At 36.2% G+C, this 25,017-nt stretch overlaps 1 protein-coding gene across 1 annotated transcript in view; it reads left to right on the forward strand.

Moving 5' to 3' along the window:
• Positions 1 to 25,017, forward strand: part of Kcnd2l1 (potassium voltage-gated channel subfamily D member 2 like 1) — a 145,744-nt gene that overhangs the window by 81,646 nt on the left and 39,081 nt on the right. The gene's annotated exons all lie outside the window — the stretch shown is intronic.

Below are 25,017 nucleotides of genomic sequence, written 5' to 3' on the forward strand. Positions count from 1 at the left end.
TAGGGGGTTTATGGACAGGAAATTTGGATATGGGATAACATTTGAAATGTAAATAAAAAATATCCAATGAAAAGTAAAATAAAATCTTAACATATATTGGGGCACAAAAAATTTTAATAGCATGTCCATATAATACAGCATCAGAAAAATTGCATTTCAGTCTGGAAAATATTCAATTATGCAAAAATAAATTTTAATTGCATGATCCAATAGTAGTTATCTTTACAATTGACAAATAAAATTGGGTACATTTGCAGTTTATGGCATGATGTTTTGACACATGTATCCATTGTGAAATGGTAAACTAAAGTTAATTACCATGTACATACCCTCATGTATTCATCATTTTTGTGTGATAAGGTCACTGAAAATCTACTCTCTTAGCAATATTTAATTACATAATATCTTGCTATTAACCATAGCTGTCATAGCACAAAATAGCTGCCATGAAGTTTTCTATATAATTGAAATTTTATAACTTTTGATCAATATTTCTACAATAATGTTTTAAATTATAGCTTAGTGATAACATATTAATGAAATAAAAATGTCAGATTGAACTTGCCAAGAATAGAATAAACCTAATAAATATATCTGAAAGCTCATAAAACTCTTTAGATGGCTTCATATTAGTTTCAATTAAGGTCACATATTAAACACTTGGTTAAAATAGATTCATTCATGAAAAGCAGAGATGTTCTCAAGAACCTACTAGGATATGGCTGAATTCAAGCCAACAATACAATCTTCTCTTCCATCATGTCTGCTCCCTCACATAATCATGTAATTTATACAACTACACTAAAATATAATAAATGATAATAAATGGAAAAGATGACTAATACCTGATTAAATATATTTTTTTCAGATTGTAATATAAATATCATCATTTCCCATTCTGCTTTCCTGCCTCCATGCCCTCCTACTTGACTTACTTTCTCTCTTTTAAAACCATGGCTTCTTTTTAACTCTCTCTCTCTCTCTCTCTTTCTCTCTCTCTCTCTCTCTCTCTCTCTCTCTGTGTGTGTGTGTGTGTGTGTGTGTGTAAAATGTGTTTTCCTAAATATATTTATGTCTAAACTTAATTCATATATATATGAATGAATATATATATATATATATACAGAGAGAGAGAGAGAGAGAGAGAGAGAGAGAGAGAGAGAGAGAGAGAGAGAGAGAGAGAGACTTGGAGAACATCAGCATGTCAGAGAGGCCTTCATGCATTCAGCTTCAAAATCATTGGTATGTCATAAAGTTCTTGGTAGTAAAGTGCTATGTGGCAGTGGATGGAGCAGTAACTAGAATGACCTATTGTATTGTTACAGCTTCCAATATGGTGACGTCTGCCCTTAGAGACCTTCTACAGTACTCTTATAAAAGTTACAAAGGCACTCAAAATTTAGAAAGTTACCAAAAAAAATGCATGTCCAGAGGTACTGAAAAGTCCTCTCTTGTTGTGTCTCACCTCCAATCTGACCTATTAGACAAGAAGACTCAGCAGATAAAAGCACTTTGAGCTAAAGCTTGACGACCTGAGTTTGATCCTGGAAACTCTTGAAAGTTGGAAGGGAAATTTTGAGCACATGTACACACATTATCCACATATGCACATTGATAAGAAATTAATAAGAAATATAAAAAGAAGAAAGTAGTGAAGAATTTGACTGACTAAAGGAGTCCTTGGCATGGCAGTTATATGAGCACAATCTTCAGCAGAAGTTGTATAGCTTTAAGGGCTATAGAACTAGAATTCATAGATCTTTTGAACTGGACTGGAACTTATGCAAATTAAAATAAATTAAAAGTGATTTTCCTAAGGTGTCATTTAGGAATTAAGAAATAAAAAACTACTGAAATGTATCAGTATGGTCAAAAGCAATGATTAGGAAAAAACTAAAATTATTTCTTTTGTGTAGTCTCCTGATTATAGATTGTTTAATAAATTGGTTAAAATGTGTAATTGCTTGACAAGAAAATGAATAATGGAACAATAGCCTACCATTATCACTTGGGTAATTTCATATAATAATTTTGACTATAGACTTGAAAAGGACTATGCTAGATAATTTCATCCAAATGGGTCAATTACTCAATAACCTGGGAGTAGAGGTGGAATCTTTTATAGCTAAGATTTAATGACAGCCTAAATGGTAGGCTTAATAAATTTATATTTCAATTAAACTATTTAATGTCTAGTATCTAGATTTAGAATTCTAAAGACTAAATTATCTGTTCAATCTTGACATAAAAATTAAAGGCTTCATCTAATCATGTGAATAAATATAAAGTCCCTTGGAGAAAGCTCTGGACTTGTCAACAGGTCCCTCTCAAATAGCATCATTAAGGAGTGGTAACAATTCCTCAAAGAAAATTCATGATATTGATGTTCTCACTTCCTTTGCTCCATCTCTAAAAAAACATCACAAGGTCATGACTGACTCAGATCCTGAGTCATGGAGGCTTAGTAATCTGGGCAATATAGTAAGAGTCTGTCTGCATTTAAAATCCAGCTCTAGCCCAACTTGGACTATGTGACTCTTGATTTTCTTGTGCTTAATGGAAGGAGCTAATAGCAATTTAACATTATAGTACTATTGTAAGGACATACAACAAATACATACACACACACACACACACACACACACACACACACACACACTTTCTCACAAAACCACAAAGCAAATAATGGACAACCGTTGTTGATGCTCCAAATGTTAAACAAAACGTGGCTTTTGAAATTTTAAGAAGCTTTGACAATGCAGGGATTATTTTTTCCCTTGAGAATTTGTCAACAAAAATTAGCCATCTTAGATAAATCATATTTCCATTACCTTTCATATTTGAAACATTATCTTTTAGTATCCTCATTTTTTCTACTCATAAAATCCATTATAAGGAATGGATAATAAAGAATATTGTAGAAACATACCTTTACATAAATTATGCATTAAACTTTTATGATTGGCCAATAACAAAAATCATTTTCCTCCTTCAACAAAATACTATAACCTTAATTTCAACAAGAAGTAAATTGATATTCTCTATTTTTACATCTAGAAAACAAAATAATATTGACAGCTTCACTATAGCAATCTTTTTTCCTTAGATAACTTACATTTCCTTTACATACCTACAGAAGCTAAATTTAATTGCAATCTTACTAAAAATAAGAACTATAACAATAAAATCATTTAGCGAACTATTTGTAAGGGTGGCAATTTGAATAAGAACAGTCCCCATAGACTCAGATATTTGAATTTTAGTCACCAGGAAGTGGCACTATTTGTAAAAATTGTAAGTATTAGAAAAAGTGACCTTATTTTAGTAGGTGTGCCTTTGTTGTAGGAAGTGTGTCAGAAGGAGTGAGCTTTGAGGTTTCAAAAACCAATGACAATGATCTGCCTACTGATCAGGATGCAACTTTCACCTACAGCTCCAGTGCCTGCCTTAATGTTACCATGCTCATTACCATGATGATAATGGACAAAACTTATGAAAATTCCTACTCTGAATTCAGTGAATTCCCACAGAAGCCTGATGGAGTTAGAGCTAGGATAACAGGTGAGTTGAGGAAAAAAAGTTGAAGGTGAAGATTTGTATGAACTTTTGGAGATGGGGGTAGAAAGTAGTAGAGGACACAGCAGGTGGCCAGCTATGGAGCTGAAGATGAGATTTGGGGACTGCCAGTTACTTTTTCTTTCTTTCTGATTTTCAGATGTAATCTGAGTACCAAAATATACACTAAAGCTCATTCTAAGAGCGTTATAAAATTTATTGCTTAAAATAGTGTTATGTTGCCTTGTTCTGTCAAGATTCTTTATAAAATGTGCATATCTTTAATTAGTATTTACTGACAATTAAAATTAGAAAGTTGATGTTGGAGATGAAGACTATCAGTTTGTATTGAAACATATTCAATTAAGCCAAACCTGATTACAGTGCATATGGACAACATAACACAGTCAGAGCATGTCAAATACAGAGGCAAATGCTAGCAGCAAACCACTGAACTAAGAACAAGATTCCCCGTTGAAGGAATTAGAGAAAAGATTGAAAGAACTGAAAGGGCTTGAAACCCCATAAAACAACAATGCCAACCAAGCAGAGCTCCCAGGGACTAAACCATTACCCAAAGACTATACATAGAGTGACCCATGGCTCCAACTGCATATGTAGTAGAGGACGGCCTTGCTGAGCACCAATGGAAGGAGAAAAGTTGGACCCCCAGTGTAAGAAAATGTCAGGGGGCAGGAAAGTGGGTGGATGAGGAGGGGAACACCCTTATAGAAGAAGCAGATAGGGGGATTATGGACAGGAAACCAGGAAAAGAAATAACATTTGAAATGTAAATAAATAAATATCCAATAAAAAAAATAACAGTGCTAGCTAAAATCAGACCCTAGTATGCTCTATCATACATGACTGATGGTGTCAGTACTCACTAGATTCTCTTCTCCAAGCCCAGCTAATATTTCTAATGTTTATAGCAATTTATTAAAAATTATTAAAAGTTATTTTCCTAAGGCGTAATTTAGGAATTAAGAAATAATAATTAAGAAACAATTCTATATTTGTTTCCATTATATACTAGTCAGGGAGAGTAATGAAATTATCACAATCTTTAAACCTCAGAGGATTAACAAATTAAATATTTATTACTCAACTGTATTAAAAAGCAGCATGGTCTCTATAGTTAAAAAGAAAATTCAAAATTACGTATAGTCACTCAGAAACCCAGCATAACTGGATTCATGGTTCATGATAGTAACATACAGGATTTCAAACTCACCTTAATACCAGGACCAACAGAATAAGTAAATAGAAAAAAATTATAACAGCACCCTGTGGGACATGAAAATGCCACCATGACATCACATTATCACGATGCTTACAGTCAATTAGTAGGAACAAGTTGCAGGAAACCACCTATAACCAATAGCATTGGAAAACTTATTTTATATGTGGTCAAGAAAATGGAAATGCTTACTGTACTTTGGCACAAATACATATAAATGTGTCACTTTTACAGACTCAACAGGTAGAGAAAATTTAATACAAAATACAAAAATTGCCTTCACCTTTCCAGTGTTGATATTCAGACTTCATAATTCCTGAGAAGATGGCATAGAGTACCAGACTAAAGAAATGAACCTATTTTTAGACATGCTCATGATTGTCAATATGATTGTCCAACTATAAAAATAGTGAACTCTACAAAAATATGAGAATTTCACCATGTATTTTATGTTGGAAAATAAACAGGTTATTACCAGCCAGAGGAAGAACTTGTTACCTACAAGGGTATTTCAGTTCAACCATGTTTTCAATCATTTTACAGGACATGATTGAAGCCTAATCAAGGCAAGGCCATGGTTGGCAGTACCACACCTTCTCCAATACTGCTTAGATGTACAAATAAATCCTCAGCCTTTAATGTAAACTCTAGTCTCATTCCAGGATCCTGGAGGCAGACGTGGAAGTTCCATGTATCTCTATCTCCCTCTGCTCAATGTAGCTAGCTTGAGGAAATCTCCTTGTCAGGCTTTCTGTTATTAATTTTGCTCTTGTGATTAGCATTGGACTCCCCTGGGCCCAGTCAGTGGTAGCATCCTGATGAGCCTTCTGATGCATGTGGAAGCCTTTTGTTGCTAACAAAGGAACATCCTGACCTTTCTGTTTGGCATCTGAGCAGTAACACCTGGGCAATTATGCCTGGGTGCTAACATCTTTGATGTCAGCTCTTGGTTTCAGTTTCTGTTTTCTTGCTGAGAATGTAAACTCATTTTTCCCTTGTGCTTCCACTTGGTGGGCTTGGGATACATGTTCTGTGAACCTCAGTAAAGTTTTTGCATTCTTTTATCATGAATGACCCGAGTATGTGTTTTTTCTTAAACCTCACAGGCCTATGCCCGGTTCTCAGTACCATGGCAAGGCAGGTGTAGTCATATTAGATTACTGAGGATGGACGATATGAGATAATAATCTCTGAAATATTCTTTCATTTTTAGTAATGTTAAGACCCTTTTTACCCTGGACAGACTCAACTAAGTTGCCAACTCCGGCTAATGGTAGAGAATTACAGCACAATGACGTTGGCTATGCATCAGCTATTACTGAAGGATTAGGTTTTACTGGTAACATAATGGAAGACATATATACCTAAGAGTATAAACAAAACACTACTGTTTGATTTATTATATTATATCACTGTACAGCCTTTTCATTGTGAAGTAACAAGTTTCATAATGCTTAATACCTTCCACATCAACAATAGTTACTTTGGACATCAGCTGTAGCCTTTCCAATCTCAACAGAGCCTGATCAAAGGTGAATGATATTTGAGTCCAGAAAGTTTTGAAATACACGTTTCCAGTTCTGATTGCAGTGAGAAAGTTTGTCTGACTTCTGTAACTAATAGCCAAATGATGTCAAATTTTCTTTATAAGAAAAATAGTCATTGTCCTGGAGACGTACTGTATTCTATTACAAGGAAAATGTCACTTGCCATGTGCTGTCACAAATGTGTATGAAACTCCAGAATGTTAGGTAACAGATTTCAAGTTTCCTTCTTCCCTACCCACTTTAAGCAGAAAAGTGTCATTTATATTTATTATTGAGTCTGAAATTTTAAGTCATTTGTCATATTTTACTTCCAGTACCTCTTTTTTTATTCTCATATTCATTCGTATGCAGAATTGGCCATGATATTCTGAAGCAAACAGGATGCCATTCTTTGAAGAAAATATTTGGAAGGAGGATTATTTCTATTTTAGGGCTACAGTTTATTTTAATTTATTTCTCTCAGAGGCAAGATCAACAAGGAACATTCTCATGCTGATTCTAAGTGCAAAATTGACATTCTGACCTCTGTTTTTAACAGGCACAGTCTATCTTTAAAAATAGTATATTCTAGCTAAGTACCAGGGCCCTTGTGATTTGAAATCTAAACAGACAGCCTTACTACGGAACAGCTTCAGTCTTGAGAGGCACAGCTTCTCACAAATCAATGAGAATTTTTTAAAATGTGAATGCTAAGCTTCAAGTACACTGCCAGTGTACCAGCATTCAAAATAGATTGAAAAATGTGTGCCTCAACTTAGACAGTTTCTGTCTGTCACACATTTCATGGTTCATAATCCAATACAGCTGACTGTTGTCAAGACTGAACTTTTGTCTCCTCAGCTGCATTTGCCTTGGGGCCCTTCACCAAGAATAAATTTTGGGCAAATTCTGAGGGAGACTGAGTTTGTGTTTCATACTTAGATTTCAATGGCCCCCAAGGTACAATCAAATTCCTGACTCAGCATCCCTCCTTTCTATGATGGATCCTCTTCTTATTCCTCTAACACAACAAAGAGGGAGAGAATAACCACCATAACATTCCAAATAAACTATATGATGTCAAATAACAGAATCTCCACTATTTTGCTAGGATATGTGTTGTTGCCAACTAGTGTACTCTTAGAAGCAAGCATAAATATTTAAAATGATGATATGTTATGTAACAAGGGGTCATAGTCTATGCTCCAAGCCAGGCTAGTCATCTATCCTCGTTAAAAGGGCCAAATTATTTAAGTAGAAAGCACAAAATATAATTTTTTCAGTCTGACCACATTGGAAATAATGGCAGAGGTCCAGAGTCTCTTCCAGGACCATTTTCCAGTGCTGGAGTTGTATTAAAATTTAAGCAGAGGACCAAAATATACAGTTTTAGCTAGTTCTGGTCAATGTCCTATCCATCATTGATCCATCATTGTCTGGGTTTTAGTCTTTTCCTATAAGGTGCTCTGAGACATTGGGTCTATGCTATATATCTTCCTGAGAGTTAATATTTTCCTTTTTCCTGTCTGAGAATCCTGGGGAAGTTCTCCTTTCCTTGGGGTCCACTCTTTCAACAGTATGATGATAAAACCGAGGGATACAAGTACCTCTTTAAATATCATTATTTCTCCCAGGCCATAAATGACGAAGCATGAAGTCATGGAGCATGTGTGGAGAGAGTGGACCAGAGAGGCTGAAAACCTTACAGCCTAGGTGTTTCCCTCAGAAGGTGGAGAACAGATTCCAATTATATTATTTATTATCAGTATGCGACATTGGGAAAGGTGATTTATTACATGTGTAAGGTTTATGAGTTACAGGCTATTATTTATAATTTTCAAATAAATGAAAGTATTTTGAAGAATGTGTTTTAACTTGTTCTACTTATGGAATATGTCAGAAACAGAATTTTATAAACTTGTGATCCTTTGATACAAAACCCTATGCTCTTCATCTACACGAATAATGGCTTCATGGAGTTGAATTCTTGCAGTCCATGTCTCCAGGAAAAACTTCTAAGAACAATCGAGAACTCCACCAAAATGAGAATGTCCAAGTATCTCCCACTTTTCTAGTCAAAACAATACCATTCGCACTACCTGCATAAATTGGAAACTTCTTTAAGATTACATTTGATATTTGAAAAAGGCCAAGTTGTAATAACTAAACCACACAAAGAATAACAGATTTACAGTACAAAACATTGTGCTAAGCCTTTTTTTCTTTCTCTAGACATAGAGTGCTTGAAGCAGTTTCCTGATAAATAAGGAAGTTGAACAAGATTACCTATTTATAAGAAAAACAGACATTACCTACAGAAGCAAGAATTTCTCAAGGATTACATATTCAATCATATTTTCTCTGCTTTCCGTGTGTAAAGGTGATGTTATAGTGAGTTGAACATCTTAATGTCTGATAACCTCCAAGTCCCTCTTAGAGAAGGAGAAGCTAGGCTAGTCTATGACACATCTTTGGCACCTGGCCACAAATGATTGAATTATAGTTGACATCTAACCCATGGTGGGCCAATTTCATTATGTCCTACACATGAAATTCAGATAGACACAGCAGCAGGCAGAAGCTAGTAGCTGAGTCACCTTGAGAAAGTATTCTATAAGCTACAAGCTGAGCAGCTGTCTGCTCTCTCTGGAAATCTTAATTTTGCCTCAGGTTTATGTTTTGTTTTATGTGTAAGAATGTTTGACTGTATGGATATCTCTGTGCCAAGTGTGTGTATACAGTGCTTTTCTTGGTGAGAAGAAAGTGTCAGATTCCCTGAACTGGAATTACAGTTGGTTGTGAGCCGCAATGTGAGTGCTTGGACTCGAACATGGGACATGGGTTCTTTAGAAAACAATACTTTTCACAATTTAGACATGTTTTCACCTCCTGGAATCTTTGTTTTTCATGTTTGTTCCTTTTTATAAGAAAAGAACAGTCCATTTTATTGCTTATGTTAGCTTAACTTTTTAACCTCTTCTGAAAATAACAGAACCTTATATCTTAAAAAAGTAGTAAAAAAGGGAGAGGAAGCAGTTGTATTCTATAATTTTCCATTCTTCTTTATTCTTTCCACATATTGAAAAGAAGATTAATTATCAAGTTAATTATTTAGTAAATAATAATCAATTAATCCATCAGAAATAATGAAAGTTTTTTTTCTTTCTTTATAAGATGTTTCTATAGCAAATACAAATAATCCTATGTAGATTGCTATCTGTAAGCAGGTGAGGGCAGGCAAAAGACAAGGCTAGAGCCTGTGATTGGCCAAGAGAAAGGGAGGGAGGGCTGAGAGTTTTTGAGAGGTGGGAGAGAGGAGAGAAGAAAGAAAGGAAGGAAGATTGAGGAAGAGAAAGATGATCCAGATTCTGCATGGTTTTAAATAGCCACAGGTGAATGAATATCTTATAATGGATAATTACATGACAATTTGATCTGGGTGTGCAGTTTATATCAATATGAATTGGCTCTGAGTTCACTGTGTGAACGTTTTGTGGGGTGAGAGTTTACTGATATAACTCTGATTAATAAATTACAAGCCTTAGGGTTTAATTTTACTGGGTTACTGAGATTTGTGACTATAACCACAGAGGGTGGATGGCTGGGAATGTGAGCAGAATCTACAGCAAGAGAGCTGCAATGTATGGGGCTAGCCATGGAAGCTGTGAGACCACTGGGACCAAAGACTAGCCAGCGATAGCCTGGGATAGTGCATTTTTTTTATTTCCCACTACAATCCTATAGAGGTAAAAGGAGATCTCTATAGAGGCTATTAAATAAAGCAATAGCTCTCAGATGCTCAACCCAATATTTTCTTAATTTCAAATTCCAATTTTAGAAATGGAATGTATAGTTGGATAATCTTCAGTATAAAGCTATCACTCAATAATTGATATTTACTTTGCTTGTATTTGTGTCTGTGTAAGGGAATGACACTAAAGGCTGAGTTATAGCAACAGGTTTAATAGTGTTGCAAGTCAAATTTATAAGGATAAAATGATAAAAAACAATGATAAAACAAAAATGATTAAAAACAATAACCAATAACAACCTTAAAAGAACTAACAGACTTCCAAAATATATACATATTATATTTTATATTGGAAAGAAAGGGTAGATCAAAATGCATTACTTATAAAACTGGCTGATTGGGATCTGAAATATTATGAAGATAATTTACAACTTTTACATGATAGATTTTACTTGAAATTACACTAAATATATCATATTGTTTCAGGTATGATCATTACCTGTCACTATCTATTTACTCATCATGTTTTTGTTATGTAATACTATTTAGCTAGTTGCTACAACTCAACCTTTACTCTTTTTCTCTCCCTGGGTTTACATCTGGCCAGATACTCTCCAGTGATTTATCAAGGTGCTATTACCCACTGAATATATACAGAAGAAAAGATAGGAGGATAGGCAGCTTATATGGATGCACAGGTATTGAAATGTAGCCTCCTTCTCACCCCATTAGGAGTTCTGTAGCTTAGCAATATCCTCACTGTCACTCTCCCTTCAGCCAATGGCTTTCCTCTCTCAGGGTGACTCTAAGGAGATCATAAACGGAACTCTTGTCAGCTAACAGAAGGTAGAGGTAATCTCAGAACATGGAGGCATTTTGGTAAACTGACAACGGAGTCAACTGCCACCTAGAACTTCTAAACTTTCCTCGAGGTAACTTTAAGAGACTGCATGATACAATTTAAAAAGTACACAAGCGTTCTATCAAACTCATCTGAACTAAATTCTTACTCTATCATTTAATTTTGAGCTCATGTGGATGAATTATTTCACCTCTAATCCTCTAGGCATGTGAATGTGAAAGGAAAATTATACAGATTTAAGGTTTAAAAATATAAAATTAAAAGAGTAAGTTTCAAAATTCACAGACTCAGGGCTAAACACTGTGAAAAACAAGCCCAGACAAGTCCAGGCATGACGGGGTCTGCCATGCCGCTAGGACTAGCAGACCATAAAGATAAAGAAAAGGAATACAGGAACCAGCCCAGGCTATCAGGACTGACTCATAAACCATCTGGCAGGAGGGCATCTCCCCCAGCTTACTCAGAGTCACACTTTAACCAGATACCCTTCAAGCCCTGATAAGCCCCTGGCTTCTAAAATTCCGAACGCCCCAGTCAGCACGTACTCTTTTACTGTGTTATAATCTCACTGCTATGTTTGAATGAGCCAATCACTTATAGCCGCACCAGAAATTAGCCACCACTGTTTAAGACAGCCAATTGTGTGTAACCGCGCCAAAACCCCCTAGCTTTCCCTATATAAACCCCTGACTTTTGAGTTTCAGGGTTGACTCCTCTGTCTCCTGAGTGAGATACGTGTCGGCCCGGAGCTTCGTTACTATTAAACTGCCTCTTGCTTTTACATCAAGATCGGTCTCTCATGTTTCCTGGGGCATGCCATCCCGAGACTTGAATAAGGTTCTTTCAAATGCAATCTTTACATTGGGAGGATTCCAGATGATATATCTAAGCAAGCAAGCAGGGTTGTTTGTTTGTTTGTTTAATTGTAGACAAGAAAGACAAAACAACCAGAGGCATGTAGAAAGGTCTTGAGAAGAAATAGACTTGACATGGAAAACCTTATGGAAGGGTGGTGTGGTAAAATCATGTAGGTTACAAGGAGGATGAGAGGGGTTATTGTGCAATGGGTATTGTAAATAGTGACTGTAGGAAGCCTTCAGGACAGCATGGGCTTTGACATGTTGCTAGCACCAGAGTTATATTTCAATGTAGAGCCATATACACCCCTTCTGCCAGAAGAAAGAGAAATAACTCCCTTTGATGGTTGCCATCAGAAATTCTTCCATAGTCCATCTTAAGCTTATTTCTGGATACATGGATTTACTAAGACCTCACAATATATTTAAAGTTTTTGCATATTATGTGATGTGTTTATAAAAAGATAGAGGGGGGATCAGTTTTGGTGGATGTGTGGTGAAGTGTGGGGAAGGGGTGCCTCAACAGGACCATGTCGAAGGTATCCCTTCTCCCTGAGGGACCAGCCACAAGATAGTATAGTGTAGGATAGAGTTTATTCAGTGCATAGGGAGGGGAGTTGAGAGGATCTTCGAGACAGAGAGAGTAGAGAAGCAGAGGCTGGCTATGAGCAAGGGGAGAGGTGGGGGCTTGGGGAGAAAGTGGAAACAAGAAGACAAGAGCAAGAACAAGATGGTGAGGAGGGGGCGAGCAGCTTTTTTATAGTGAGTCAGGGACACCTGGCTACTGCCAGGAAACTTTGGGGCAGATCTTAGACAAAAAGCTAACATTAGGAATTCAATAGCTAATAAATGTTAACAATGCACATTAAATTACACGTGTTTATAAAAGTATGTGTATGGTGTTATTGTCAAAGCACAATAACAACATAAATAGTACATTCATTTACAAAATATTTCTAGGTAAATTTTTACTGGAGCCTACCTCAACAAAAGGAGAAACAAGACTGGACCTTCAAGGAGTCACTAGGGGATTATATACCCATCAGACACCTCCTGCTTTACAAACTTCCCTTTTAAATGACAAGCCCAAGGCAGCTGTCCCTGAATTTTAGTCTTTTTTCTCAGGTCCCTCCAGCTACCTGCTGAGTACAGCCTCCAAGGCAGTCTTGGGAGTCAGGATGCAGTGTCAGTCCTAGAGTGGGAGTGATATAAACAACAGTGGGCTGGACACCACCAGTCTAAGGTCAAGGTTCTGCCAGCCTTGCCTTCTTCAGCCTCCCTCCTTGACTTGAAGACTGCCATCACACCCTGTGTTCCTCAGGTTCTGTATTTAATCTCATATGATAATAAAAGCTTATTAAATTAGGGCCACATTAATGAGCTCATTTTGACTTAATCACCCTCTTACAAGATTTGTCTGTAAGTACATCCATTTTCTGGGAACCAAAACGCTATGGATTCAATATATAAATTGGAGTGAAGGGCACAACTCAGCCTATAGTGTTAGGGTAAAAAACACCCGGCCTAGAGAATAGAAACTCTGGCCTGGGTGGAGACCTAACATTCCCATTGGGCCAGATTGTTCACTTGACCTTAGCAATTCTAGTTTGCCTATGCCATATTAAAATGACGGATGTAGTAATTAGTTATTTTACTATGAAGTACTGTAAATTTTCTTCCCCACATTCCCTGCTCCAGTGTATAGTTTATGAGGCGCAGCAAGGTAGATTCAAAGTCTGTCCACATAACTATTTTCCAGCTAGCTCTTCTCCTGGCTTGATTCCATTAATATTCAGGGCTTTTCCCTCAAAACATTTTAGAGTTCCTCAATCTTTCTCCAAAGCCTCTCTACCTGCTATGTTGTGGTTTGTTGGTCATGTGTCTGACCTCCACAAAGGCTTCAATGGTATTGCTTTTTTTTTTTTCTTTTCTCTTTTCTCTTCTAAGTAGTTGCTGACGTTTACACCTTTCCTGCCTCGGGGTTTTTCTTTTAAGCTTTAATAAAATTGTCCTTGAGCTTCCATTTGAGTCCATTCTTAAATTCTGTTGTTAATGAGACCAGGAACTCCACGATGAATGCTAATTTCACTGAATCATGTGTGACCAATAACAATAACACCTCAACCTTCCCTGTAGCTATTGTCACTGAAAATTCATTTGTATTTTAGGAGGATTTGGTGGCAACACAAACTGCTTCTAGGGAAGACTCTGTTCACATTTGCTCTATTCACATATAATATAAGATTACATTTATCTTATAATAAAGGTCGATTATGAATATATCCATGCATGTATTCACATGCATGCATGCTTGCGTGCTCATCCTCAGCTTTCTTTATTCTGTCAGACTATTGAAGCAAACTACCCTTTGGAAGTAAAATTACCCCCAGAAATCTCACATAGTAAAAAGGGATATGCAAATGACTAGGAAGTTCTGGAAGGAGCTTGTCTTCTGGAAAGAGATTTGTAATTTGTAAAATAATTTTGGGAGTGATACTGGAGCTGAGATAATGATGGGTCAACAACAGCGAAGGCCTTGCCTTGACCAGGACTATGTAGCTATGCACAGCACTTATCTTCTATTTAAACGTAAACCTCATGACGGTATCCCAACGATGGACATCAATAGGTCGTTGCATCACTTTGGCCTTCTTAGTGTGGCAACATTGGATAAATCTTTGCTTGTTTGCACTATTATTGTTTTTTTCTTGGATTATTGAAGACAGATATTGTTCAGGCATAAGGGAGAAAATATAAATAGTTTCAATTTAAATATCTTTGGTTACATTTAAGATAAAGTAGTTTACAACTTGACAAAATCATTTTAACCTAGAGAGCAGCAATATGTTCAAACAAGCAATATTTCTCTAACAGGGAGCTGGGAATGAGCTGAAAGAAGATGTTGTTAGAACCTGAGAATATTAGTTGAGGAGGGTACATCTAGTTCACCTTTCATGCTTGGTTTTACTTTAATTCTAAATTCAGAGCAGCAAATTGGCTCAGGACTTACCGAGAGGCTGTTTACTTTGTGAAATCTAGGTCTCTTGCAAACATCTAAGATTATTGGAAAGAAAATGACTGCATGAAGATGATTTTGTTTAGACATGTTTCATACCTTAGTGCCAGAGAGCTTGGTTTATCTTTGCCTCAAACTGTTGCCTGAAGGCGGCCTATGGCTGTGCTGATGCAGGTCTTCTCAGAGGAAGACATCTGGTGGATGTAGAGGGAGTGTCAACCAGCAGCTGCCTACAGGCTATGACAGTCACTTGTCTGAGGAGCATTGTTTCCTCCAACACAAAGGAATAGAAACCTTTGTTAAAAGGTAATGCCCTGAAGGTCAAAATCAGGATCCAAATAATGCAATGTAGCTGAGACTCTCGATTTAAAATTATTTACAGTTGACATAGAGCTAGAAATGGAAAATGAGCTGTGACGTTTTGAATCTAGCTCTCTTTTCTTCAGAAGAAAATTATTCACCATATTTTTTTCATTTTAAAGGTGATTTTCAAAGATCTCCCTGGCCATTTCTAAATATAGAAGCTTTTCACTCCTTTGTTCCTTTCCAGTATGAATTTTTAAAAATAAGCTCAATTGCTTAGACCCTCAGAATTGTCATTAACTTGTCGTATTCTTTTGTTGATGGTTCTTCCTTTCATCTCATGATCCCTTTTTGCCAAATAAATTGTAAATTTGTATTCTCTTCAAACCCCTTGGCTACCATAAATTATTCTGTATTTTTTCTTACACTAGAAACAAACTATAATGTAGTATGTCTTTATTGTTTCTGTTTGCTTTTTTATTACATTCTCAATATCTTTTGTTATGAAGATAATTAACTATTTCATAAGATATTTATAAATGGGTCCTGTGGCATATATAGCATAATTTATCTTTGATCATAAAATAATATGACATTATACATTTTATATGCTATATTCAAGCTACTTGAAAACTATAGGACAGAATGAATCTATAATTGATATATCTGTATTTATGTACACACCACATAAACACATGTACAAACACATACACATGCATTGGAATTTCACATCTTACTGATGACATCATATTAGCAATTACTAGTGTTCATATTTATAATATATGTAATAATTGATGGTGCATATGAAGCAGACTGTATGCATTTCATATTAATTTCATAATATTTAGATTTACTATAGTAAGAGAAAGTGCTGCCTAGATTTTCCTTCTGGCCTTAAATATTGCATGCATTTACTTGGAGTTTAAGCTGCTGATAGCTTTTATTCCCTATGTGGAAAACATACTCAGTTGAAAGAAAATCTTTGTCCAAGACTACAACACCTTCCTGGAAGCCAGTATGCCAGTTGATGTGGGGATATAAACACCTGATGTCCTTGCCTGAAGTGGGATCATTGTCCCTTCTCCAGAGTTCCCACGGGATCAACAGAGACTTTTAGTGCAATTACACGGCAGTCCAATCACTTTGTCCAATCTTGCTTCTTAACTCCTCTGCAGGTGTTGACCCTGAGGGTGCTTCCTAATACATTTTCAGCTTGCAACTCTTTGCCTTATAACGTCTTTTCAGGGCCAACCACCATAAAAATGTTGGTACCCACAAGTGATTCAAAGAAACAGACTCCAAAACCAGTTTTTAGAACTGAAACACATTTCAAAAAGTACAAAATAAAATCCCATTGCTCATCAGTTCTTGTGAGGCAGCTATTACCATTTTACAGTGACAAATAAAAGATAACTCTTGTTGGATCATTTCTGTGTTGAATGAAGTCAATAAAATCTAGAAAGCAATTCATGAAAGAAAGTATGAGAGGCAGAAGTCTTTTTGGTAGCCTAGAAAGAGGTGGGATTTGAGGTCTTTTATGGTCAAGCCATGCTCAGTGTAACACATAGTCCCCACCTGCGGCCTGTAGATCAAGATGTAGAACTCTCAGCACCTTTTATTCCAGCACGATGCCTGCCTTATTGCTGCCATGTTTGCCACCAGGATGACAATGGACTAAACCCCTGAAAAATTGTAAGCCAATCCCAATAAAATGTTTTCTTTTATAAGTGTTACCTTGATCATGCTGTCTCTTCACAGCAATAAAACCCTAAACACATACATGCATAAATAGATAAAATCCACATAACATTGAGAAATGAAACAGCTATTTATAGTCTACAGAAAGAGTTGGATCACATTCTACTGAAGGAAATGGTTGGCAATATCCTCATGAAGAACTCTGTAACACCTACAAAGGTCAGGGGTTACTCTCCTCTGTACAACAGGGATCATGGTAGTAAACACCCCTGTGGACACGATGGTGATGAAGAGGCATAATTCCTCATTCTCAAGGAAAAAGGCCAAACAGAAGAATATAACGGTCTAAGTCAGAGGGTGATAGTTACCCTAGTGAAGGACCAAGTCAAGGTGTACACAAACAAGGCCTATTTACAAAGAAGCAATTATTATAATTACTAAAATTATATAATATATAGCTATATTATTAGCACATGATGGAAGGTTTTAACATACATTTTCCTTTTAACAGGCTATTGTATTGTATTATGGTCCACTTAGCCTCAGATCCAACAATTTTCTCATTTTGCATCATTTGCATATTAGTTGTCATTATTTGCTCATTTGTATAAGTATCAAAATCTTGATATTCTAATGAATGTTAGTTGTAGCCTGAATATCTCCATGAAGTAAGACATAAAATCAGAAGGTGAAGAAATACCTTTTTAGTAACAATATATTTAAATTCCTCTACATCAAAACAGTACACATACAACATAGGACACACTGGGAGTTTTTGCCTATAGAGGAGCTATTTATAAAGATAAGGGAAGCAAGAATAGTTCAACTTGTTGGAGCTAACAGAAAAAAAGAGATCAAGGCGAGAAGCAAAATCTATGATGTAGAGTAAGAGAGGATTGTGCTTTGCAAACCGTAACTCTGGAAGGAATATAATCTTCAACTGAAATGCACACCAACCCACGTCATCCTCACAGGGTGAGAGACAAATCAAATAATCTCTTCCCAATGTTTGCTACTTGCTCTGACTGCTCATCAAAATCTGACACAGATGCAGAAAATGAATGTTTAATCTGTAGAATTTATCAATTTAATATATGACCTATAAATTTAAGAACCCATTATGGAAGAGAAAGTCTATATGTATCTGAAGGGATAAAAGAGAATATTTGGTTAATCTGTAAATTTTTCTTTCCCACTGTGAACACTAAAATATGATGGCAATAACTATTCATAATTGGATAAAGCTTTGGATGATTTCGTCCATAAAGAGATTAGACAATTAAGTCATAATATCCAATATTAATATTTCTGTTGCTTCCTTCAATTCAAAACCTCCAAGACTTTCAAGAACAAAGTCAGAAAAGTTTGCTTCATATTTTGTATCAATTTACCCGATATAGAAAATTCTGTATTTTTTTAAGTTTTCATTTTAATTGCTGTCAAACTTATATGTGCTCCTCTCTAATACATCAGTTACATAAAGTTTTCTGTGAACAGTAATAGTTCCCACCTCCACTCTCCTCAATTACCCTTCTGCAAATCAATCACCTTCAAGTGTTCCCCCCCAAATCTTCATATCTCTATGGAACAACTTCACATCAGATATTCTTGATTTTCAGTTTCAGCAATTATATTAGCTTGTAGACTGAGTGGCATAAAAACTATTGTTTTACTGAGGCTGTTCTCTAGGCTTGGCAGATAGCTGCTGTCTCTCTGTGTGATCATATCACCTCAGGATGAATGCTGTTTGGGTCCTAATTTAATGTCCTTTTAGGACTCCATTTACACTAAACTGGAGCCCAAGCACCTGATCACATTATACTTTGGCGTTTTAATGTCTTATCTCCAAATTATGTAGCATTCTGAGGTATTTTGTGTTAAGAATTCCATCAATGAACTTGAACAGAATACACACAACTCCATCTATAGAAACTATTGATGTGAAAGAGAAGGGAAAATCAACGGTGTTGTTATTTAAGGATCTTAAATGCCAAGGAGAAAAATTACTACTTACTGAATTGCCAATGCTTTATTATTGCATTCTTAATTTTAACTTAAGTGAATTAGATAAAATACTTTTCTCAAATAATTATTAGATTTAAGTATCTATTAAGATAAAATCACATTTATATTATTCAATAATGCTTAATTTAATGAAACTTTGTGATTGGGCTTAGTTATTTTGGGATAAATATATTAATTTAAGAATGAAGATCTGGATGTGGTTTCTCAATCTGATAAGAATGACGTTTACTTAAAATGTATTGTCAAGATAACTGATGTACCAAAGGTTGGATGACGTCTAATGAGAAATAGAAAGAACAGTTTCAAACTCAATACAGCTAGGTTCTGGAGCAAACTCAAAAGAAACAATGCTTCTAGATAACATAGATTATGGGGAAGAACATTTGACTCCAAATCATCAAGCAACACAGCAAGAGGTGTTTTAAACTATCTTTATATTTAGATTTCACAATTCCCCTTTGAATTTCTATTATGCACGATAGACTGCATCTCATACTGCACACTTAAAATATAATGAAGTTCATTACATTTCATTAATTGAAGTTAATGAAAATTATGGTGTTGTCCCAAACAAACGAAACCAAAGGAATGTGTCAAAACTACAAGGTGGTGCTCTTACAATAAGTATTATCTGTCTTTGTTTTTAGAACAATCTGTAAGTCCCTGACCTCAAAATGAAAAATTGAAATGCAAAATACTCTTAGATTTTGTATATGTACTATGGTAATTTAAACATATCACTGATCTATCATATTTTGCTTTCAAAAGAGCAGTTCAAGAATGAAATTAAGAATTTCAAGGTAGCTACTACAAAGCATTAAATTACAACTAAACATTCTTCCCTGGTTACACTCCTGCATGTCTGGGCTTATATGTGTCTGTGAAGAAGGATAGAAAGTTGCAGTGAGGATGTAGGATGGAGAGAAAGAAAACCATGGGAAAGAGAGAACAGAAAAAGAAAAGGGAAGGGGAAGGAAGAGAAAGTGGGGAAAGAGTACACAAAGCAAGAGAAGGAGCAAACATTTTATATATAAACTGTCACAACATATATGTATATGGAATACCAAGAAATAAGAGCAAGAACATCATTCATCTCATCCCCTCTGCTGCTGGTGTTCCCTGAACATGCTCATAATAAAAGTTAAGTATTGGAAATAGCACTTCCCGTTGGTCTGGAACTGCCCTACCCCTTGGGCTTCATGCTATAGCATTTTACTTCTCTAACTGCATTTCAAGCAGACAGGTCTTGTTGCTCTTGCCCCAAAACACTAATAAAGCTTTTATCTCCTGGCCTTGGCATTTTCTCTTATCTTGGTCTGAAATGCTTTTTCCAAATCCACATGACTCATTCTCTACTTTCCTTTCACCTTTCCAAGCCCTCTGTTTGATTGGCAGATTCATAAAATGTCCTCTCTGACAACTCCAGCTAAAAGTGACTCTCCATCTCTCTTGCTTCCTGCTCCTGTCTCTCAATCCCTCTCTCTCTCTCTCTCTCTCTCTCTCTCTCTCTCTCTCTCTCTCTCTCTCAATATCTCTCTCTGTCTCTCTCTCTCATTCTTCTTTTTCTCTCCATTCTTATTATCTATTTTTCATGGCATTTTTATCTTTATTGTTCAGTTTACTGTCACCATTAAAATCTACTACCATTATTATATTGAAAGATTATATTTTATTTACCCTTGTATCCCATTGTAACCAATATTATCCTTAGATAGCAGTTGGTCAAGAGGTAATATGTAAAATATGAAAAATGAAGTTGTTACTTTAACATGTATGTTTCAGTCTTTGTGGTAGATCTTTCATAGAATTCATCTTTTGTAGCCCATTTAATATGCAAATCACTTAGAAACTAGAGAAACCACATACAATTTCTTAGGCAAATGGATGAAACTAGCAAATATCATGCTGAGTGAGGTAACACGGTCACAAAAGAACACACATGGTATGCACTCACTGATAAGTGGATATTAGCCCAAAGGCTCAGAATACGCAAAATACAATTCACAGACCACATTAAGCTCAAGAAGAAGGAAAACCAAAGTGGATGCTTCAGTCATTCTTAGAAGGGGGAGCAAAATACCCAAGGGAGGAAATACAGGGACAAAATGTGGAGCAGAGACTGAAGGTAAGGCCATTCAGAGACTGCCCCACGGGGATACATTCCACATGCAGACAACAAACTCAAACACTATTGTGGATGCCAAGAAGTGCTTGCTGACAGGAGCCTGATATGGATATCTCCTGAGAGGGTCTGCCAGAACCTGACAAATATAGAGGCAGATGCCCTCAGCCAACCATTGGACAGAGCACAGGATCCCCAATGGAGGAATTAGAGAAAGGACTGAAGGAGCTGAAGGGGTTTACAACCCATAGGAAGAACAACAATATCAACCAACCAGACACCCCAGAGCTCCCAGGGACTAAACCACCAACTCATGGAGGGATCCATGGCTCCAGCCACATATGTAGTAAAGGATAGCCTTGTCAGACATCAATGGGAGGAAAGGCCATTGGTGCTGTGAAGGCTTGATGCCCCAGTGTAGGGAAACACCCTAGCGGGAAGGTGAGAGTGGGTGGGTTGGTGGGGGAGCACCCTTATAGAAGAAGGGGGAGGAGAATGGCATAGGGTGGCTTTGGAGGGGAAACCTGGAAAAACAATAACATTTGAAATGTAAATAAATAAAATATCTAATAAAAAAGAAGACTGTTTTCTACAAACAGGAAAAGTTAACCGATGATTAAGAAATTTTACACACACACACACACACACACACACACACACAAACACACACACACTGAGATGTTGATATAACCTATTGAGTCCATTTAGTGTTCTTCCTGCTTATTTAAGTTTAAGGCAGATCACGTGGAATTAGATAGCCTATTAGACATATTCCTGGTAAAGTCTGCTTCTCCTTTCAGCAGTCATTGCTTACCCATAGAGCATCATCTAGGGTGAGTGAAATTTATTCTGTTCAGCCTGTCAAGTCAACTGATTTTGTCAGTATGTAGATTTTGTTCAGAGAACCATATTGTTAAATTTCATAAGTTTAGCATATGTGTCATGCCTAGTAGATAACATCTTGCAGCTGGTCTCTAGCTTTTAACGTCTTTCTGTCCCCTCTTTCACAGTATTCCCAAAGCTTTATATAGAGTAGTTTCCTGGTAGATAATCCAGTTGGACTTGGGCTCCCCATGGCCATAAATTCTGTGGGTTTTCACCAGTCGTACATCTCCATTCCTCTATGCTGTAGAGTAGAAGCTTCTGTATTGAGGAGAAATACACTTATCTGTGAATGTAGGAATATTTATTTAGAATACAGTTAGGAACAATAACAGGCATCAATCCTAAGCTAGTGAGTCTTCTGTTGTCTTCCCCTTTAGCTAAAAGTAGCACTGCTGGGTGTCTGGGGATCTCTTTCCTGACCTGTCAATATTTTGGTTCACAGGCTATAAAACTGGGTAAGATTGCTTTTCCCCTTTTGCATAGCCCTTTTGATACTTTGACAACCAGTCCTCAGCTAAGAAGATCCTAGTTTAGTTCCAACTTGAACCTTCCATGTCCTAGGTCTTTGCAACAATAGAATCCTATCTTCAAATTCTGAGAGTAAATGCAGCAAAATGGTAATAGCTTATATATTTTTGAAGTTTCTTAGACCTCTCTGATTAACAACCAGAAGATGGATTTCTCTAGTGAAAAATTATAGAATTATAGAATTATCAATTATCTTTAATTGATAATTAATTGAGATTAATTGAAGGAGGGAATCAGAATTAAACTCCCTAAAATTGAAGACTGTATATACAAAAATCAAATTTGGAAGCTAAAGCTGGATATAACCTATATGGTTTTTTAATTGAAAAGTAATTAGAACAAAGTCCTACTTTAATCAGCGAACTCTACTAAAACCAATATACCATGCACTTCAGGAAGACTGAAAACTTTGACAAAGAATATAAATTCAACATAGTTATGACAGAATAGAAGAGAGAAGGGAGTTGTGAAATATATATATATATAAACAAAGAATGACAATGAATAATCTACCAATTAGGGAAATCTGCAAATTGTATAATCTTCAAGTTAAAACTGGCATGGTATATTCTTGGTTATCAAAATCCTCATGTAGCATGTGGCTTTTGGTTGGCAAATATTCAAAATGTGGTGAAAGCATGGTATATTCTATATAATCTCAGTTACCTAAGGGTATGTACACTTGCAGGATCTAGAACAAAATATTGAGCTGAGCTGCTTCTGCCCGGGGAACGTTGTTCTTGCCTTCTTGTATTTTGTTTCCTGCACATATTTAAAAATAAATGAAAGCTTGTTTTAAAAACTTCAAAAAATCCCATAGAGATAAAGAGTTAAGACACTAAGTGTTTTTTCAAATGAAAGTTCAGTATAGATTCTCCAGATATTAAGTTAAATTAAGGTGACCAAATTTAACCCCATCATATTTGAATCTTTGAAAATTATACGTTTGTTGAAGGACAAATAACATGTGTTCAAAAATAGAAAGTAATAACCTTCAGTTCTTTGAAAAGTGAATTTGTGGGCATAATAGGAAATATGATTGCCTTGCAAGCTTGAGTCCTTTTGTTTGGATCTACATCACCCATGTGACAACCGGGGCACTATAGCATGCAGCCTAATCTCAGCTTTGGTGAGACACAGAAAGAGGATTGGTAGCTGTTGACTAGCAACCAGAGTTGGTGAACTCTGGGTTCAGTAATAGAACCTGTGTAAAATAAATAAATGAATAAAGAAACACATAAGGAAAAAAATCATTGAGGGAGACATCTGACATCAACCTCTGTCCTCCATATATACTCACGCATACCAGTGCATTCACATACGCAAACACACATACACAAAAGCAAACACATTCATACAACTCCCCCTCACATGTAAATGAATTTGTGACTAATTAGTCAGGAATCTGCAGAGGAGCAGACAATTGAAATGAATATAGAAGTATAGAGGTACTGCATTGTGTTTTATGATCAAATGCTAGATTGTCTTACAATAGTCACATGCAATCTAAAGGGCTGAGAAAACTAGAAGCATTTAAGTCTAAAAAAGGTAGACATTTCAGAATAGAAGAGAGCATTGATGGAATCTTTGTCTCAGCTGACAAGTCTAGCTTGGAGATTAGGTATGGTGGAACACATCTTTAATTCTAGCAGCCAGGAGACAGAAGCAGGGCATCTCTATGATTTCAAGATGACTTTGATGTATATAGTGTGTTTCAGTCCAACCAGAGATACACAGTGAATCTCTGTCATGAAGCCAAAATGAAAAAAACAAAATAACAAAAAGCAAAGTCCAGATGTTATGACAGCCAAAAAATAACATCTACCTACCCAAGGGAAATATTCAGTAGCTTTTGTTGATTATCCCTTTTTTGATTAAACAAATATACAAAATCATTTTACATTTGTTTAGTGGTATGTACATGCATGTGCATATACTTATGTGTAGGCATGTGCCTGCACATGTCATGACAGATGTCATACTATGGCTTGAAGGAGCTATTTGTCTCCTTTCAACAGTTGTGCGTTAGGCATCAAACTGAGGCAGTTGGTTTGGTGACAAGTAGCTTTAACCACTGAAACCTTGGCAAACGCTCTTCTGTGGATATTTGTTCTGAGATTATTGGATGATGCCGTCACGTGGGCAGTTACTTTCCCTCACTATGACCTGAATGCCAGTGGTCCCTGGAAATATAATCACACATACCTACAAGTGTAATATACAGATTTTTAAGGCATTCTTCTCACTACCAAGTTGACAACAAGATTAGCTCACCTCTTCCCACAGAGAAAAATCAATGCCAAGATGGCTTCCACTGACAAAATTCATCAAATATTTAAAACACAAGAAAATACTAAAACTCTTTCTGAAAACAGTGGCAGATAAACGAATTCCCATTTCATTTCACATAGCAAGCATTATTGTGGGGATGGCTAATCTTGATGGTCAACTTCATTTGGATGCGAAGACACCTAGAATAGCAAAGCTACCCCTTAGTTTGTCTGCACAGGGGTTTATTCGAAACTGATTAGTGTAGCAGTCAAGAGGAAAGAAGCATCCTGAATGCGGATGGCATAATTCAGTAGGCTATGCGTTTAGGAGGAACAAAGGTGAAAAAGGGAGCCAAACAGCAAATGCCAGCTCCACATT

The sequence above is a fragment of the Rattus norvegicus genome, chromosome 4 (assembly GCF_021556685.1).
Source record: "Rattus norvegicus strain SHRSP/BbbUtx chromosome 4, alternate assembly SHRSP_T2T, whole genome shotgun sequence".
NCBI lineage: Eukaryota > Metazoa > Chordata > Mammalia > Rodentia > Muridae > Rattus > Rattus norvegicus.